The 19609-nt window shown below is 42.8% G+C and overlaps 2 protein-coding genes across 2 annotated transcripts in view; both read left to right on the forward strand.

Annotated features, from left to right (window-relative positions):
• PDZK1 (PDZ domain containing 1) overlaps positions 1–19609 on the forward strand; it is a 206388-nt gene that overhangs the window by 107025 nt on the left and 79754 nt on the right. The window lies entirely within an intron of this gene.
• The window catches only part of HTR1F (5-hydroxytryptamine receptor 1F), a 70088-nt gene that overhangs the window by 45823 nt on the left and 4656 nt on the right, over positions 1–19609 (forward strand). Inside the window, exon 2 of the mRNA XM_075434252.1 lies at positions 12288–12421. The gene's annotated coding sequence lies outside the window, so the exon portion shown is untranslated. The remainder of the gene's footprint in view (positions 1–12287; positions 12422–19609) is intronic.

The raw sequence follows: 19609 nt of genomic DNA on the forward strand, positions 1-19609 counted from the left end.
CCCACTTCTCCAGGCTTAATAAATAGCCCAATGTTTTCAGTATTACCCCTTACACTCATAAGGCCTGCATTGTACTGTCTCCATCAAAAGAAGCCCTCAAGAAGTTCAAGCAAGAGCTAACAAGGTCATCTGTAACCTTTCAGTGCACTTAAGCTGGATTTCTACCTTATAGATCAGTAGCATTGGAGCTGAAAAGCAAATCTCTTACCTGGGAGATGCATCAGGAACACTTTGCTGCTGGGTTCTCTGTTGCAGAGCTAATGGACAGTGCTCACTGCTCAGACTACTTGCAGACTCCACAGAGATGGGCAGAAGAAACATAACCAACTCACTGCTGACAATTGGTATGCATGGGCAAAGACAGTCAAATGGGAGCATTTGGTCAAATTGCACAGAAAGATATCCTAAAAGCTGTACGAAACAGAGGACTGAGCTCAGCTTGTCCTCGTGACGCTTTTGCCACTAAAGCAAAAGGAAAGTACTTAGTCTACCTCTCCCAGAACACTGTCATCCTTTTTTTTTTTTTTTTTACTTTGCAGTGAAAGCAAAAGCCAAAAACTTCTCTTTAACTTTACTAGTTTCTGTGTTTCTAGTACACAAGGAAGGAAATAGAGGGGCAGGAAATATTCAGCTTCTCTCCTTGATTATAGACACTCTGTTGCTAATATTATCAAACATCTAAAGGTTAATAAAGAAACCCCGACCAGTTAAAATGTCATGTACTGTTGGCAATCCAGATGCCCAAACACATAAAAATCTGGATAATTAAAGCAATATGTAAGTGAATTTTCCATTGCCACTCATTATTATTACCACTATCATAATTCTATGTACTGAAAGAAGGGCTACATCTCCTTTATAGAGAAGGCTTATTTTATTAACTCCATGTGTACAGGTAGGAAAATTGCAGTAGTGCCTAGAGGAACAGGGGCATCATTAAGCCTAGGTACTGAATATACAATTGAACAGATACATACAGTCCCTGACACAGTGTCTTCAACGTAGCAGATGAGGGAAATGCTATTAAATGATACTTAATTCTTTAAAATCACTACAATTTTAGATAGGAAATAAGTTCTACTCAACTAAGGTAGATACTCAATTGCTTTAAATATTTAATCAAGATGAAATATCCTTTAAAGATATGGAGGAAGTCAACTAGATGTTGAAAGGCTTTCTCCAGAAATTGGTACATGAGTTTCTTTATCCTGTTTCACGGAGAATCTTTATGAGCTTTTCTCTGGCCATAAACAGAGCTTTAGGAAAAGCAAACAGTTGATTCTATGCCTTCTGGCTAAAGTTAATAAATATAGGCAGTCTTTGTTGACTTTTAGAAAAACTCTCATATATGACTACAGAAAAAGCACTAGAAGCTTCCTTTTAGCTGGTAAAACATATTTTTAAACCACAAAAACTAGGTCCAGAAGGAGGCATTTGAATTCCTCACTCCCTACCAACTGAATTGTTAAGTCTCTAGCATACATATAGAAATAAAAATATCCTGATTGAAGAGGGCATGGGATTTGAACGTGCCTTTAATGTTCTGATCAAATGGTCTTAAAGGGCAGTAGACTCTTCAATGAAAGGCTTGAAACTGCAAGAATTGCACAGACTGACATTTTTACTATAGTCAGAAGAAAGTTCCTGTGCTCATCAGTCTTTTTTTCATAGATAAATGATCCAAATATTGCTTCTCCCAGGGGTCCCAAGCAACTTTTGTGACATTCTTAAAGGCAGTTACTTTTCAGTCTGCCTGCTCTGAGACCACACGTATAAATACTCAATAGCACAGCTTATGAAAATTTTTCAAAGCAATTGCCTTTCCCATGACACACCTTTCGCTGGTTTTACATAACTGCTTTTAAAGTGCAAGTGCAGTAATCATTATCTATGTCACACTGAGAATATTGAAAAGACCTATTCCCATACATAAGTCATTGCAATTTACAATACCATTTTTATTACCAACCTGCAATGCAGCCAACACATGCAGCTGAAGAAATAACTGTTGTTATTATTATTCTTATAAGATGAAAGTGGCTCATACAGTTGCAGTCAGAAACCATACACCTTGGCTTCAGTTTCAGACTGGAAAAATAACTTTGTTGTGTCATGGAATCAAGCAAATTAAGAGCCCCTTGCTACCGATTTCCTAAATAGATGTCTCAATAATTATACTGCAGACTTTTGTTAGCACAATACCATCAATGACACAGCCGAGCTTCCTTCTAAGACATACTACTTACCCACACAAAAACACAAGAAAGTACACTCACAACAGCTGAATAAAAGGTCACAAGTACCTCTATTCTTAGATGTTAGCAAAATAAGAGCCACCAAGACACCAACTTCATGTACTTTGAAGACTGGTTAATATCCTCATCCTGGATATTCTGTAACTACCATCATGGCAGCAAAAGATTTTTAATTATATTAGGCTGAAAAAGAAAATTGCATCATTAAGAAACAATCAAAGAGTTCTTTCCTTAAACCATATTAAGGCTAACAGACCTTAAGTCTTGGTCTGGCAAGTGTTCAGCCAGACAGGGAAAAACATGCATGATACTGTCAGCGGCACAGGGCAACAAGCCCCAGCTGCAGTGCATCTATTTTTCTGGCTGGAAGGAAATTTGGGGGGAAAACAGACTTAGAAATAATCATCTTGTGTTCAAAATGCCTGATACGTCTGATGAACAGAACTCCTTTTCACTGCATTTCGTTATCCCACCAGGAAGGGATGAAAGAATGAGAAAGAAGAATCTGCTGCTTCCCTGAAGAGCAGACCTCTAAGGCTCCAGCTATTCATGGCAGGTTTGCTTCAGAGACCCAAACTTATGATAATCACTTGTCTTTACAAGGTTACCTCGAGCAATGTGCAAGCATTTGACCGTGCTAACATTTGTAAATACTGAGCACCATTATTTCAGACTTGCTCTGCAGCACAGCTTTCTGGGGATCATTAGTGGCACTCCACACCACAGCATCTGAGCAACCTTTGATGAAATTAAATGGCTCTGATTAAACAAGCCCATAGTCAGACCAAAGGAAGACCAATTGCAAGCTGCAAGAGATTATTTGAACTAAATACTTTCTAGCCTAAGTGCATTTTATTCCTTACTTCAATCCTTCAATTCCATGACTATCTGCACAGCTGACAGTTTTCAATATATTTATGAAGCACAAGTAGTGGAATGTCCATTTTACATATAGAGGCACTTAAGACATTCATTCATCCAAGATATCCTAGTACCTCTGCAGTGACGAAGGGACAGAAGAAGACCTACCACGCTGCTTGGCATCGCCAGGTGTGAGGGATCCTGGGCGTGCAGGGTGATTGCCAGGGTGGCAAGGAGATGCCCTGGTGCAGAAGAGAGAGAAATCTGTTCAGGGAGGCATGAAGGTGCCAGCACACTTGCTTGATCCATATTGCCCTGCTCCAGCATCCAGCAGGGACCTTCCCAAAATAGTTTTGGCACAGACATCAGCTTCTTCTAACTGAATAACGATCTCTAGCTTTTAAACGGACTCATCTATTTCGTGAGCCTGAAAAGGCACACTTTGCCATAGCTCTCTAAACTGGGCAAAGGCAAAGCAGCAAAAATGGCAGCCGAGTTCACTGAGTTGGGCAGAGGAAGGTGTTTTGTCATGCATTACGCACAAACACCAGCTCCATCGTTCTTGGTAGATGTTGCTGCAAAAGCAACATCTGCACAAAGAACATAATTCCTTCTTGCCAACCAACTTCAGCACTGCTCACTACAGGAAAAGCAATTATCTCTTAATCATCATAGAAGTCAAAAGCCAACATAAAAGCAGCAGATATATATAAAAACACAACAGACCATGTCAGGTACCCATTTATCTAAATTAAAATCTTTATCCATTTCAACATAATAAGGAGCATAAACCTACTGATCCCATTAAATACAGCTGAAACACATCTTGCAGCAATGCTTTTCATCATAACAAAAGGTTAATCTAATGACCCTGTACCATATTTGATGGATATTAGAAGTCAGATTTTATTTCGGGGGCTGGTTTTGGGATTTGTTTTGTTTTGGTCAGTGTTGGTTGTGGTTTCTTTGCTTCATTCTTCAGAGTACTGCACGCACTTTCCACGTTATATCTCATCCCCAACTGAGATATATTAGAAACCTTCATGGCATTTAAAGGTCTGCAGAAATTTTTTTCCACTGCTAGCTGAAAATAACAGGGAAGCAAGGACTTCAGTATATTTGAGCATTTTTCCCCTCCCACAGCTCTATCTCAAATCACGTGTTTTCTGAAAGGTCCTATGTTGTTTGTTATAGGGGGGGGTTTAATTAAAATTTGGATTTATATTAGTTAATGAATAAATGGTTATGTCTATGAGGGTCTCCCCATGCAGTGCTGCATACCTTCTAGTGAATTGAGAGTACTGATAGTCAATATTGTGGTCAAATCAGGTCATATTGGAGTAATCAAAAGGAAAAAAAAAATAAGTGTAATATTAGTAAAATGTTATTTCCAACACAACAGATTCAAAGATTTCAGGACAAAGTTAGCTGCATGGCCTAAATTAACTCCTAATGCCTCCTTCTAATGAAAAAAAATTTCATTATCAGAAACAGAGAACAAAGCAACTGGAATAAATTATTTGCAGAAGGAAAACACTGTGACTGCTTTCCTGGGTCTAAAACAATCCATCTAAATTATCAGAAAGGATAATAAATGTTGCAGTAAAGGTCAAGCAACAGCAAACCCGGTAGCTGCAGCTAATGGTGTTGGAACTTTTCAACCCAAAACTCAGAGTTAAACACCTACAAAACTTACTTCCAAGTAAAGGCAATATATATGATATCTTCAGATGCTGGCAACCATACTCATTTTATCGGTTCCAACATCATTCCCTAATACAGCAAGTCACTAACCAGACCCTGAGAGCTCAGTTATCCCCCTGCTAAGCAGGAGCTGTACCTTGGAAGTAGAGAGGAACGTGCACCCCTCGCACACCAGCACACGGGCACAGACAGGGATGGCAGCAGCCGGCGCTGGAGCTTGCTGCTCTCTGACAGCAGATGCAACAAGGCTCCCTCCATCACAGGGGCTGAAAGTCTTACATATCCTCCCACAACCTTCAGGGACTAATGCCACTGCCAGAGGTCAGATTCCTCTCCATCTCTCCCAGCACCTGGGTGCAGCATGGCCTGGCCAGGCTGGGGGCCACCAGGGCAGCGTGGTGCCCTTCCTCCCCACCCAGCCCGCAGGCCCCAGCAATGTGACACAAGCCAAGGACAGAGACAGGGTCAGCCACAGCCGGACCACCCACAGGCACCACCCTGGTCAGGGCAGAGATGCAGAGTTTTCCCGTGGGAGGGAGCAGGGGCACTCGTGGAGGTCACAGACCTCCCTAACGCAGGGACACACACATGCAGCGTGCCTACAGCCACAGCATCCGCTACCACCACCCACTGCCGATCCTCCTGTCATAGCTCTGGGGCGCCAGGCAGGTAAGAGGTTATGCATGTGCCCTTTTAGATTGACCAAGTATGTTTTTATGCTGACTGCTTACTCTAGTCATGTAAATAAGTGAGCATAAAGCCACAGCAGCTCCCAGCCACATCAGACAGGCAGAGGCCCCACCAGCTCCCATACCAGAGATACCACTCTCTGCTCACAAATTCCTTCTCCTGGTTTGGTTTTGAGGTTTCTTTTTATTTGCTTTTTTTGTTTTTCGTATTTTGTTTGTTGGGTGTTTTTTGTTGTTGTTGGTTTGGGTTTTAAGTTCATGCTCCAAAGAAACCATGGCACAATCTGCAGGACTTTAATCTTCCAGCACTGGAGAGGGAGCTCATGTACCACGGGGCTGAAGTTTTCGGCTAGTCCTTACGTTCTGCAGTGGATTTAGCTCTGAGTTGCTGCACTACATATGTATCACAGACATATCACAAAGGTACTGCAATAGAGCTGGTCAGGCCATATGAAATCAGTGTCATCAGCTAATGGTTTGACTCAGGCTTGCTAGTTTTACTTGAAGCCATGGATACTCAGGTCAACTGATAGAGAGAGCACTCTCTTTCTGTATCTATACATAACTATCTGTAGCTAGGTGTGTATCTTTTTAAGAAAGCCTGTAAATTTTGGGACTATGAGGGACAATTTTTTATATATATGACCAAGCTACATCCTGAATCAAGAAACAAAGAGGTAAAAGAATCCCAGAATGTAATATCATCATTTAGTGGCTAAAAAAGGGAAAAATTTAAATTGGAAAAATAAACAAGGGACTATACAGATGTGGAGGCTTGCCTGAATCTGTTAGTTAGTCCTTTCCAGAAGGGTTAACATTAAAATATTCTTCAGGTTCAAACAGAAAAGATTCATTTTGAACACTAAGGAAACATAGTTTTTAATAATGACTTCTTAAAATAGAAAAGAGAAGTGATGGGCAAAAATATGATGCAATATATGCATGTGTACCTATATTAGGGCATACAACATAAGACCCGATACTGTGTTTCTCATTACTTGTCAACAGTATATTGTTAAAATGTTAAAAGCCCTTTTCCATAAATTTCAGCAGCTTCAAAGGGTAAAACTGAAAAGGCATTTTAGCAGAGAGCTTCAAAGTTATAATTTGGTCTTTTCCAGTCTCCTGGTAGAAAAGAATAGTTTGTCGTGCTATAGTCCATGGTTAAAGCCTCTAACTTCCCAATGTGAGAGTTGGGGAATTCAGCGTTTCTAACAGCATGCAGCACAATGCTGCTCCCATACATAACAAACAAGCCAGATCATACAGAAGCAATGGCTCCTTTTTGATTTTTCCAGGCCTCTTCCAGTCTCTGAAGATCAGTACATTAACCATTTGCCTCTGTCCTTTACTCCTGCTTTTTACCATGTTATTATGTGAAAGCACATCTTACAATCTTTATCTCTCTCAGAAACTACAGGGGCCATAAGCAGCCTACAATTGCTGAGAATCCACTGGAGGTTTTTGAACTCTCCTAAAGCAGTTCAGAGTACTGATGTGCCTTCTGCAGATCTGGGCAATTAGATATAGTCAGGTTTATGCTTGATTTCACCACTAAATTAATATTACACATTGTCATGTGCAAGTACTGTCAAATACCTTTTTTTAAACAGTACTGGTAAAATGTTTTGAAATATATTGCAAGTATACACGAAGATTACACAGAAATGCTCTTATCATATAAAGAGACAAATTTTATTTTCTCAGCATACAACTTCAGGAGAAAACAGCTGCTAGATTTATTGCTTCATTATGTTAGTATGATAATCTGAGAGAGAGTTTTGCTCAACCCTCCTTTGAAACTGCATACTTTTTTTCCTCACTCAGGAAGTGAAGTGCTGTCTACAAGCAACCCTAGGATAAAGTAGTATCTAAACTTCTCTACAGCACTGATGGCTTTCATAATCATAAAGTTATGTTCTAAAAGATCTTAGAAAGTAAACATCAGTAGATTCTTGGGGGAGGTCAACAACAGTAAAAATTGTTTTAAATTTTGTTTGGAAATATTTTCTTAGGGTTATAATTTAAGATTCTTTAGCTGCTTTATCAATGAGAAGTTTTGGAAATCAATTGAAGCTGGATAATCTTGTTAGACAATTGCTGTCTGCACTGAATTCCTGTGACAACAATAAGGTTGTTTTTCACAATTAATTCTGATTCATCCACTTAAATTTTAAGAAGCCATTCACTGTCATCTGTTCTGTATGTCAAGTGTCACAACTACATCAGAATTATGCAAAGGAAAAAAACTGTGTGTGACAGTCTGCTATTTTCCTATCAGAAATGAAAATTAGTTCACAAAGTGTTAGAGAGCTTCAGACCCTACTTAGCAATCACCGCGTCTGCAGCAGGAGACCTGACAGGTCCAGGAAGCTTCCTAGAGAAGACAAAACCTTGTTTCTGTGTTTGGACACATTTTTAGCACTGTCCTGCCACTAGGAGCTTTCCCGAAAGTGTTGTACCCCTAAACATACACGCAAAGCCAAAAGTTTCCAGGAATTATCCAGCAAGCTGTGATGCCAGCTGACCAGAGACAGTCTTTCTCTGCCAAACTGCGGTGCCCAGATCCCCGAGATCCCTGGCACAGGCCATTTCCAGAGCGGCTGCAGGCCTGGGCCCCGGGCCCGGTGGCAGCCACTCCAGCTCGCCTCCCTGCCGTCCCCACCGCAGCAGCCCCGCGTGGGCCACGCAGGCCTGCCAGCTCGCTCGGAGGCAGGTCAGCCATCCCGAACGCTGACCTCTGCACTGCTGTTTGGCGTCCTGGTTCTTCAGAGGAATTACTGTGTTTGCATACATCCGACGTGATTCAGCAGCAGCGTGGGATACAGACGTGTGCAAGTGCTATGCAGGGGGTACTGCAGCACCCCTCCTCCCCGGGCACTCCACCTCCTCAAGCTCTCCCCCAGACTTCCCCACCTGATGCACTCTCACCTACCTCCAGAGCTCTCCTCAGCACTCACTTCGTTTTATGCAGGTTGTCCTGGGACTTGTTTTTCCAAATACTGGTACTTTTAAAGGGGATCATGTTGTAATGCGATAATAATTGGAAGTAGAGACAAAGGCATGCTCAGGAGCGGCAGAGTATTTTGAAACTGGGAAAAGGAAGAAAGCTAAAGCCCAGTCTGCACCAGGGAAGTTTTGCCAGCATAGCTGCATCCCAGATCTCAGGCGTTGATGGTTTACACAAGCCTAGAACAAACGCTTCTTGCCACTAGCACTTCTGTCAATTCACTGAGTCAACTAAACTCTTCTGGCTAAAACATTCAGTTGTGTCAATGCTAGGATTTAAATCCTTTAAATAAAACAAACACACCACAAACCCAGACACAACTGGAAAACCATATGAAAGCAGCAAATGAGGACTTCCTATGTGTCTGGTACCCCCTCCCTTTGAAACACACACTCCTCAAACAAAAGTTTCCTGTGGTGCTCATGGAGAGTCTGACCAGTTACCTGCCCATGTTAATGCTCTGCCTCCACACCGGAGAAAACACGTACAAGAATGTTTTGTGTCACTGGCACTGCTATGTTTTGTGTTAGCAGTACTGTGGCAGCCCATGCAGAGTCCAGTAAAAGTCATGTCATTTTTAGTACATACCTAAGTTTGAAGGTGCCAAATCTGGATTTTGGAAAGATAGCCCCCAACCTAAGTGTACATAGTGGTGAATAAATCAATCTTCGTAGAAACATCTAAAAAACATTGCAGCGCCAGTTAAGCAGCACTAGTCCATCTGTACAATTACACCTCTCTGCATCTTCACTGTGCAAACCGTACCAACAGGAGTGTCTGTTTACCTATGAAGGAGGCTAATACCTTGGATCTGTACAGGCTGACACAGTATGACGTGGCATAGTTTCCAGTCCAACCACAGTGATCCAAGCCAGCCTGACCTGAGGACACATTAGTCACCACTTCTAAAATGAGAACTCCTGGGCAGGTTCCCAGGTTTGAGATTTTATCTGACAGCTCCAACACAGAACCTTCCTGTGCAAGTACCTCAGACCCACTTTGTAAGACTTCCCCAGTCTCCCACCCACCTGTTAAGAGCTCCACCTGCGCTCTCAAAGTTCACTTTTTCCATGATAAGCTTTTGCATAGCAGTTTCAAGAAAGACTCTGCACATTACAGACCTCAACAAGGCCACCCTCGCTACTCCCTGGAGGTCCACAGTTTGCCAGCATTTCAGACAGGACAGGGTCTTTCCCCCAGCCATTCCCCATGGCACATCCTTCTCCATGCAGTGGTGGCAGCCCTCTGCACAAAGCAGGGCCCAGGGCCCTTTGCCACCCAGACAAACAGCAGGAGCTTACACTTGCCCTTCCCCTGCCCTTCACAGGGTCTCTCCCTGGAGCTGACGTTGTTGGCTGCTGGAAGTCATCAGGGCAAGACAGCCTGTCGACGGAAAAGCATTGTCTGAAGGAAAGAAACAAACGTTCCTCACAACAAAATCCTTTCCCACGGATGCACCACCTTGAGAACGCTTTCAACAAATTCTGCCTGGTTTTCTAGCAGCATGTAGATCCCTCTGTCTTTCTCAAGGAGAAAAAAGCTTTGAGTTCCAATTCCGCCAAAAAGCTGATGCTCTTAATTTTCCTCCCACTTCCAAATCCACCAACTTTAAGGACTCTTCTGTTTGTTTTGTTTAAAATACTTCTTGGCCAGGGCTACATGCGTATCTTTCAGAGGAAACAGCCTGAATTGTCCCAGTTAGTCCTGATAAAGAAAATATTAGAAAACTGCTGTTTTGTGCAAACCCAATGCAGAGTTTACTATCCGATAGGCCTATTCTATCACATATGGATAACAAGACCTAGGGAAAGACATTCAGTCTATGAGATGATCATATGAGGACCAGAATAAAGATAAATGACACAGTGAAATAGAAGTACACTGGGAAGTATGCAATGAGAATCTTTGGGAAAAAGCAATCGATCTCCAAAAACTAGGCAGAGCTGGACAAGGTCCTCTACAGCCTACTGTGGGTGACCCTGCTTCGGCAGGAGGGTTGGACTAGATGACCCACAGAGATCCCTTCCAACCCCTAACATTCTGTGATTCTGTGATTATGTGAATTTAGCCGTCTCTCCAAATTGTGAGTGATTAACCATAGACTGGTACTGGTTGTGTGTCACACAGAATCCCAGCTGCAAGGAGCACACTGAAGGAAGTAAAACTTCCTGTCAACCTCCTTGCTCCAGTGCTGCTCTGTGATTCCTACAGGTTTCAAGCCCTTCTCTGAAAGGCAGTGTTCTGAAGCACAAGCAAGGCCAGGTGTATTTTCACCTCATTGTACAAACTTAGTTGATAATCATGAAAGCAAGCCACTCCTGCACAGTATGAAACTAGTTGTAGAAATTATATATAGAGATGGGTGAATAGTCACTTCTTTGATTCACTGCCAATCCAAAGAAAAACTTAAAACAAAAAAAAACACAAACCCCTTGCTTTTTCTTCAACAGAACTAAAATAAAAATCTTAAACATCTTTTCCTAACACCAAAAATTTTTGATTGAATGGAACATGTCAGGCTGTTAGATGCAAACTAAATTAAGGATGCACGCCAAAGAGTGGGGATAGGAAGCTCCTGGCCCACTCATGATACAGAGGGTCCAAGTTCAGGTCCCAACAACCCATTCAAGAGGACATGGGCCTCTAAGGACAGGGTGTTGACCACGTGGATACATGGGACTTTGTCTGTAGAGACTACTTGCCATCATGCAGGCACCGTTTTGCTCAGTGGAGAGCTCACACAGAGGGTTGGGGTGCCCAGACACTTCTTCATTTCTCACAGATATTTATTCACACAGGTCAGAACATCAGCAGCAGAAGAGATGGCAGGAAGCGGCTCCCACAGGCACTACTGTCCACGAGCTGGTCCTCTGGGGCTCTGCCACATTATATACAATGCAAGAGGCAACTATCCAGACCATTAAAGTGAAAGCTCTGGACTAGGGATTCAGACTACCTTCAAATAAGAGAGGAAACTGAATCCCCTCATCTAATGAATTCTAGAAATAAATCACTGCCATCTCCTCTTGAGAATTATGGATATGGGTCTGAAATTTTCCCTTTCTCCAGCCAAAACAAATTCACTCTCCAGTCACCCAACAACTGAAGCTGCATTTGGAAGGCATGCTTGCTGTTTTATTTAAGCAAGTCTGTCATCCTGCGGACCATGCTGTTCTTGCTGCTCCTCCTTCCCCCCTCCCAGAGGGCTGGCTGAGAAGCTGACTTGCCTCCCCCACCCCCTCAGCTAGATTAAAACAGATGGCAAAGGGACATGAAATACAGAGCAAACACAGATGAGTGACTAATTTTCCAAAAGGAGACAAAAACCCAAACCCTCAACTTCAACACCAGAAGCAGCAAGGAATGCATAATTACTCTCTGAACATCATTCTTCTATATAAGCAAATGCAACAGCTGCTACAGATATGATGACAATAAGCAGGGGAGGTATCCTCCAGGCAGGCTTGACAAGCAGCTCAGAACCACACTGCAGCCCAACAGATGCAAGTAGAAAACATGGCAAAGGCACTGAGGAGTGCATCACAGACTAACCCCACCTACGTAGCAACCCTGCTTAACAGGCAGGTTTTGCTGAGCGCTCTGCTTACAGTTACCTGGCTGAGTTTAAAGCTAGCTCAAGTGGTACTTCCCCAGGAACCGCAGCGGCGCCTCTGAACCTTGCCTTCCCCCCTCCCCATGACAGAGGCGTGGGAATCCCCATTACGTGAGGTTGTCACATTTGAGCTTGAAGAGTCTGGTGTTTTGCAGACTGGAGAACACAGAGCACTTGGCAACGCTCATGAAGTAACGAAGCAAGGACCAAAGCCTCCTGGAGGGAGATGTGTCAAAGGAGTCACAGCCGGCACCCTGCAATTTGTACAAGCTCAACAGGAAACATGAAGGTGAGTTAATTACACCAGGGAGATGAAGACAGGAGCTATTTCAGTGCTTCACTCCGCTCCTTTGCCAGAGATTACTGCCTGCATTCTGGTCCTAACTGACTTGGTGTTTGCATCTCTCTTGTCACCACGCAGTGGCAGAGGGCAAGTTCAACTTCCCTGGCAGCTCAAGCAAGCGCTCAGACTTTGCATTTCAGCTGCTTGAGTGGAAGCACTACCTCCCTCCTTTTGATTTTGCTTCAGGAGCAATAACATGACAGAGCAGACATATGGAGTGGTAACTTTCAGGGCTAAGTCTGTCAGACTTTGTCATTTTAGCCATTTGGGATTATTTCTGTTGGCTGAAAGAATTAAAAAAGCTGTCCAGAAATTTAAAGCAAGCATCATCTTTATTGTGCCTCACACAAAACATACTGCAGTGTATCACTTTGCCAACACAGGGACTCTTAGACTGGTAACACAGCTAAGAAAAGCATCAAATGCAGGTTTACTACACCATTTCTGTGCCTGGAATACAAGGCACAGAAGCTGATGTTTCTTGCTATTCTATCGGAATGCCTGTGCTCAGGCAATAAATGGATTTGTACATCTCTCAGCTGGAGGCACCTATTCTCCAGGACTCTCAGATTTGTTTCCTTCATGTGTTATACTGATACTCAGGGCACGCTGCAAAGACTATCTGTTTACCCATGCTTTTTCTGAGGGGTGCCTGGGAGGCAGTATTCTGTATTACCTTTAGCTGATATTAGTTCAATTGATTTATCTGTGATTTTATAGTTATTTGTGGTCTGTGTTTCTAGAAATGAGTCTGTTGTGACCTTCTACAAGTGTAAATGATTAATAACTCCAGTTAATAGAGACTCAAATGGTAAAACATAAACAGTTTTTGAGATATTCCTTCAGCCTACCAATACATTTCAGGTCCAGAATGTGCTCAATCCCATGTACTGAGACAGTACCATCCAAAACAGGGAATCCAAAGCTTTACTTCAGCATGCACATACAAATATTTGCTAACAGATTAATAACTGGAAACAACTCTACCTCCTAGCTAAGTAGCAGATGGGGGAGGTCAGTTTTAAGCATGCAGAAAAGCAGACTAGGTATGGAAAGCTGGCAACTTCAACCTTCTGATTTCTGCTTCCCACTTCAAACTGCTGATAGACATCCACTTTGCATTCCAGGAATGGCAGGTTTACAGCAGCTGCCTTCAGCTGGCAAGCAACTTCTCTTACAAACCTGCCAGACAGCCCTACCTTGTCCCAAGAGATGCACTGTAGGTTTAGGAGCCTTAGAACGAGTTCTTGGGAGAAAAGAATTTAAAAACAGGACACTAAGAATCAAGTGAAAGTGCTCCTCTTCTCTTCCTCACCTGTTGGGATGCCAGGGTTCAGGCTCAACAAAGCACACATCCCTTATCAGGTCCAAGTAGAAGCTCACCCTTCTTAAATAGGTTTGTTTAGTCCAGAAGAGTATTATTTCCCTCTACTCATATTTAACATAAAGTATCATTAGTAAGCTAATTGTCATTAGTACATCACAGGGCTGCTATCTAAAGGCACACAGCCACATCAAGAAAAATTTCTACAAGCTCATAAACACTAGTTTCAGAAGTAATTTTAGCTCCCAAACAAGGCTAGTACTTACAACTACTATATCTTTCTATGGTAACTTTAGTCTTACCTCTGGTAAGTATCTGGTTAGCCTATACAGGAATCAGTAATAAAAACAGACTAGCTGAAAAGAAGTCAAGTCTTTCCCTTTCACCAGAAGAAAAAGTTTCAGTGATTTTACAAGAAAGCTGGGCATTTCTAACCAGCTTACAGACCAGTTTGGCCAATAGAACAAGGGATCCTGCTAGCAGGTGAAACACTTTATCATTTCAAAGCCAGCTGAAGCCTGTTTGAGTGAGAGAGACAGACAGGATCTATCTCTGCCACTGGCACAAGTTTGCATTTACTTAATGCACAAAGGCTGTTATTGCTATCCATAGCAATTTAAATACCCTTAGTTCAATCAGCTGCTCATTTTGCTTTCTGAGTACTGTTACTGTTTTGAAATTAAAGACACATTTTGGTAAGGAACCCACATGGAAAAAAGCAAGTAAACACCCTCCCAGTACACTTAGAAAACTTGTATTCAAGAGCAGTACTTAAACTCTAATTGGTAAGCTTTCTCACTGCCAGTGCTTAAAGCAATATAAAACAAACCAGGCCCAAAAATCAAGAGCTGTAAACTTCTAGGAGTTCAGTCTAAATTCAGAACCCCAAAGAGCAGGCTTATGATGCCCTTCCCAAAGGCATTCCCAGCCATGTTTCTCCAGCAACTGGTGTTTCATATTATTTTCCAGGTTTACTCAAAGGCAGAGGAGTGCTGTGTTCCAAATTTGGAAGGATAGACTAATGCTATTGAACAAGAGCAATCTTATAACTCTTTAGTAAATCTCAGACATAAATGGGTGCTTATGGGCTTAATACCATATACACATGCTCCTGCAAAACTAAGGAGCACCAATAACATTCTGTTTTCTTTGAGTGACCGCTAGACAAATTCAATGGTTACTTCTGTGATATGGTTGCACAGATGTTTCCCCCATGCCTTCTAAATAAGATCACTGGGATGATATATGTGCTTTTCAAGACAAGGAAGTACTTACATTCTGGTCACCTTAACATGCCATATCCATAAGGGAAGGAAAAAAGATTTGTAGAAGTGGCTAATTCCTCAAAAATAATAATGTTCATGTATCCAAGAAAACAGACACGCTATCGTAGGTAAATACCAGCTTCCTTTGTTTACAGGGCTTTTTTTCAGCAGTCAAAGTCTAATATTTTAATGGGTCAACTGAAATACTATACTTCTATTTTAATAGCAATTATAAAATCATCATAGAATCATAGAATCATAGAATCATAGGTTGGAAAAGACCTCCAAGATCATCAAGTCCAACCGTCAGCCCAACACCAACATGCCTAATAAACCATATCCCGAAGTGCCACATCTACACGTTTTTTGAAAACCTCCAGGGATGGTGCCTTAACCACGTCCCAGGCAGCCTGTTCCAATGCCTGACCACCCTTTCAGTAAAGAAATTTTTCCTAATATACAATCTAAACCTCCCCTGATGCAACTTGAGCCCATTGCCTCTTGTCCTATTGCTAGTTAGCTGGGAGAAGGGACCAACACCTGCCTCACTACACCCTCCTTTCGGGGAGCTGTAGAGAGCAAGAAGGTCCCCCCTCAGCCTCCTCTTCTACAGACTAAACAGCCCCAGCTCCCTCAGCCACTCCTCATAAGACTTGTTCTCCAGACCCCTCATCAGCCTCGTTGCCCTTCTCTGGACACACTCCAGCACCTCAATGTCCTTTTTGTAGTGAGGGGCCCAAAACTGAACACAGTACTCCAGGTGCAGCCTCACCAGTGCCGAGTACAGGAGCACGATCACCTCCCTACTCCTGCTGGCCACACTATTCCTGATAGAAGCCAGGATGCTGCTGGCCTTCTTGGCCAGCTGGGCACACTGCTGGCTCATGTTCAGCTGGATGTCGACCAACACCTCAAAGTCCTTTTCTGCTGGGCAGCTTTCCAGCCACTCCTCCCCAGGCCTGTAGCGTTGCATGGGGTTGTTGTGACCCAAGTGCAGGACCCGGCATTTGGCCTTGTTGAACCTCATACAGTTGGCCTCGGCCCATCGATCCAGTCTGTCCAGATCCCTCTGCAGAGCCTTCCTACCCTTGAGCAGATCGACACTCCCACTCGACTTGGTGTCATCTGCAAACTTACTGAGGGAGCACTCAATCCCCTCAGCCAGCTCGTTGATAAAAATGTTAAACAAGACTGGACCCAAAACTGCCCTGGGGGACACCCCTTGTGACCGGCCGCCAGCTGGATTTAACTCCATTCACCACCACTCTCTGCGATCGGCCATTCAGCCACTTCTTTATCAAGTGAAGAGTACACCCATCCAAACCATACGCAGCTAGTTTCTCTAGGAGGTTGTTGTGGGGTACAGCATTAAAGGCCTTACTAAAGTCTAGGTAGACAACATCCACAGCCTTTCCCTCATCTACTAGGCAGGTCACCTGGTCATAGAAGGAGATCAGGTTGGTCAAGGAGGACCTGCCTTTCATAAACCCATGCTGGCTGGGCCTGATCCCCTGGTTGTTCTTCACATGCCTGGTGAGTGCACTCAGGATGAATCGCTCCCTAATCTTGCCCGGCACTGAGGTCAGGCTGACAGGCCTGTAGTTCCCAGGATCCTCCTGCTGGCCCTTCTTATAGATGGGTAATTTAGCGTGTTAAGGTCTGTAATGAAGATAAAGCACAAGACATCATTTTCACCAGTCTTAAATTCAGGACAATATAATGTAATCAAAGCTTGAAGCCTTTCCAAAGTTTTCCAGCAACAGCTGCATATTGAAAAGGTAATAATAAAAGACAACACTTCCAACTGCAGCAAGAGCAGTTCCCATGGAATTTGAGATACCAGTGATAAGCTGATAGATTCAGCTTAGTCCTTCAAGAGGGACACTGAGTTGCCAGGTTCACAAAAGTAGCCTTTAAAACATCTGGACTGTAACAATTTCTTTGAAAATAGTTATATGTCACGGCTGAACCCATTCTATAACGGTTTAAATACAGATTTCTCTTCAGTTCAGTATTGCTGCAAGTTTGTTTTCATTCACCGAAGTAAATTGACTGCTCAGAGAAGAGGGCTCTAAGTGATCCATGCTTCATTTTGAAGTCTTATGTCAGGTATGTGGCCATAAGGAGAAGCCCACGCCACAGGGCAGAAGGACTATGCCTGTTCTATAAGGCAAGAGCTTGGTAGACTCACACGGCAATAACAGTGAAGTCCGAGCTGGAAGCACAGCACACAGTTATGCCAGTGTGCCCACAGCACCTGGGGGTATCACCTAAGATTAGATTTTCTCTGCACTAAATGCATACAAGAGATAATTCATGCTAATTGGAGAAGGCAAAATACAAATACGCAAAGTAGGGCAGCAGCGAAGTACTCCTGTAGCTATTTTACAGAGAACGAACTGAAGCACTTCAAAGAATTTGCTCAAAAATTGACAAGGAAAGGCTACAGCAGAGGGGCATAAGCCAGCCCTCCTGCATCCTAATCCAGTGCACTATTTACGAGATTATCCTTTGTACTCCAAAGTCATTCGGTTGCTTGCTGAGGACAGAGGCCAGTGATGGCCACTGGTTGAAATGAGTTCAACTTAGCAAGAGAAAACCCAGAATTAGTTCATCCTGGAAGTGATCAAAAGAGAGAGAAGCAGCAGTCTTTAAATGCTGCCAGCATTTCAACTCCACATATTTATAAAACAATCTTTTTAGCTAATGGTCAGCCAATAACCTTGTATGAATTCCCGCCACATTTAGTGGAGGATCCGCATCCCACTTGGAGAGGAAAGCCACCAAACTTTGTGCCTGGCATTCCCAAGCAGCACGGCCCGCTGAACGGCTCTGTAACCTCGAAGGCAGCCACCACCTTGGAGGGCAGATCTCATCACCATGCTGGTGCCTCCCTGAGATGGAGCCACACTCTTTGGTCTGCGCAGCAGCCCGCAGGGTCCACTCTGGACACCCACTGCCGGGGCTGCAAGGGCAGCAGCACAGGGTCTTAACATTCCACGTAGGAACAGCGGGACTTATGTCCAGATGGGTACCATTAAAGAACAGGTTATGTCCCACCAACAGGAGACCCCGGCACAATTATCTGTCTAACAGTAGTACACTAAAAACGCAGCGTGGTAGTCTTCAATACTGCTGTGTTTCCATGCTAGCAGCTTGAATGAAATCTGAGCGTACCAGCTGATAATCTTAAAATCACACAGAGAAGTATAATCAGTGCACACAGCAAGTAAGCACATTTCTCTCACTGTGCTTCTTCTTCTGAGCCTGAGCCTCCAGATCACTGGAGCACAAAGGAAACCTACTTATTGCTATACACCAGTTTTGTGAACCCACCCATAATATTTTCCTTACTCCACGGTCTCAAACTGAATAATCTTTCAAAAGCTATTAATCAGCTTTCATTATCTCTAAATTGCTTTTTGCTTGCTTGCAATTAAGGACTAATATCCAAAGAGTTAGAAATTTATAAGGTAATTAACTATAAAGAGTAACTGTTCTAAAATATGATCAACCACTGGATATCACCAGAAGTCTCAGTTTTTCCCAAGAAACTTTTTTTTTCCATGTATTTATAGAAGCTCAAAAATTATTTATTTAGTAGAGGTTGAACATTCACCAGAAAATACTGTATGTGCCTATTCCTTCTCTGGAAGGCAACTAGCTATAGACAAAAATATCTGCAAACTAGCAATTATTGTGGATTCAGAAGGTTTTAAGGTGACACTGACATGACAAAAGATCTATTTTTATGCATGTGAAGTATACAAGTTCAGAGAGAGGAACACAGAGAGAAAGAGAGCACACACACGCTGTAATCAGCTCACATACAGGAAAAGATTCTGCTCAGCATTTGTAAATATCACCATGTAAAATACATTTCCTTTCCTTGTTCTTCCATACAATTAAATGTTGGTGAAGCAATGCTAAAAACCTTTTTGAGTAGGTCAGCAGCATATTAGGCATTGCCCAGGTTAGAATATCGAACCAAATTAGCGAGCTGTGTCCAAGTTTGTATACAGTATATGAAATTCATTTTAAGCCACTCCAGCATAATACTAAAAAGCTTTAGTTATGTTTATGAGACTCATTTCTCCCAAGAAGAAATATTCAGTTATTTTATATATTTCCCTACATGTGGCATCCAGTGCAACACAAGTGCAACTCACTCACTACACTCCAAAAGTTATCGCAGGAAACCCCACTTCATCTGGGAGATCTTGCATGCACAAGAAATTGCATGTCAAAACTTGCAAGCGGATGAAATCTGATCCTCTTAACTGAGAGTTACAAGCTCTAGTCTAAACAGTTGGAGACTCCTACTTCAGCCACAGTCTGCAGAGTGCTCAGAAACCCTTCTTGATAAGAAAGTAGGGTTCACATTCTCAGAACATAACTGAGAATTTATTTCATTAGTATTTTCCTGCTTTTTGCTTCCTGCAAAACTGTAAGAGGAGATACACTGTTTCTGTAGAGAGAGTCATTAGCACAACAACTAGGATCCAAGTCTTCTGCAGTTTTCTTCGGCAGCAACCACAGAATAGC

The sequence above is a fragment of the Opisthocomus hoazin genome, chromosome 1 (genome assembly GCF_030867145.1).
Source record: "Opisthocomus hoazin isolate bOpiHoa1 chromosome 1, bOpiHoa1.hap1, whole genome shotgun sequence".
NCBI lineage: Eukaryota > Metazoa > Chordata > Aves > Opisthocomiformes > Opisthocomidae > Opisthocomus > Opisthocomus hoazin.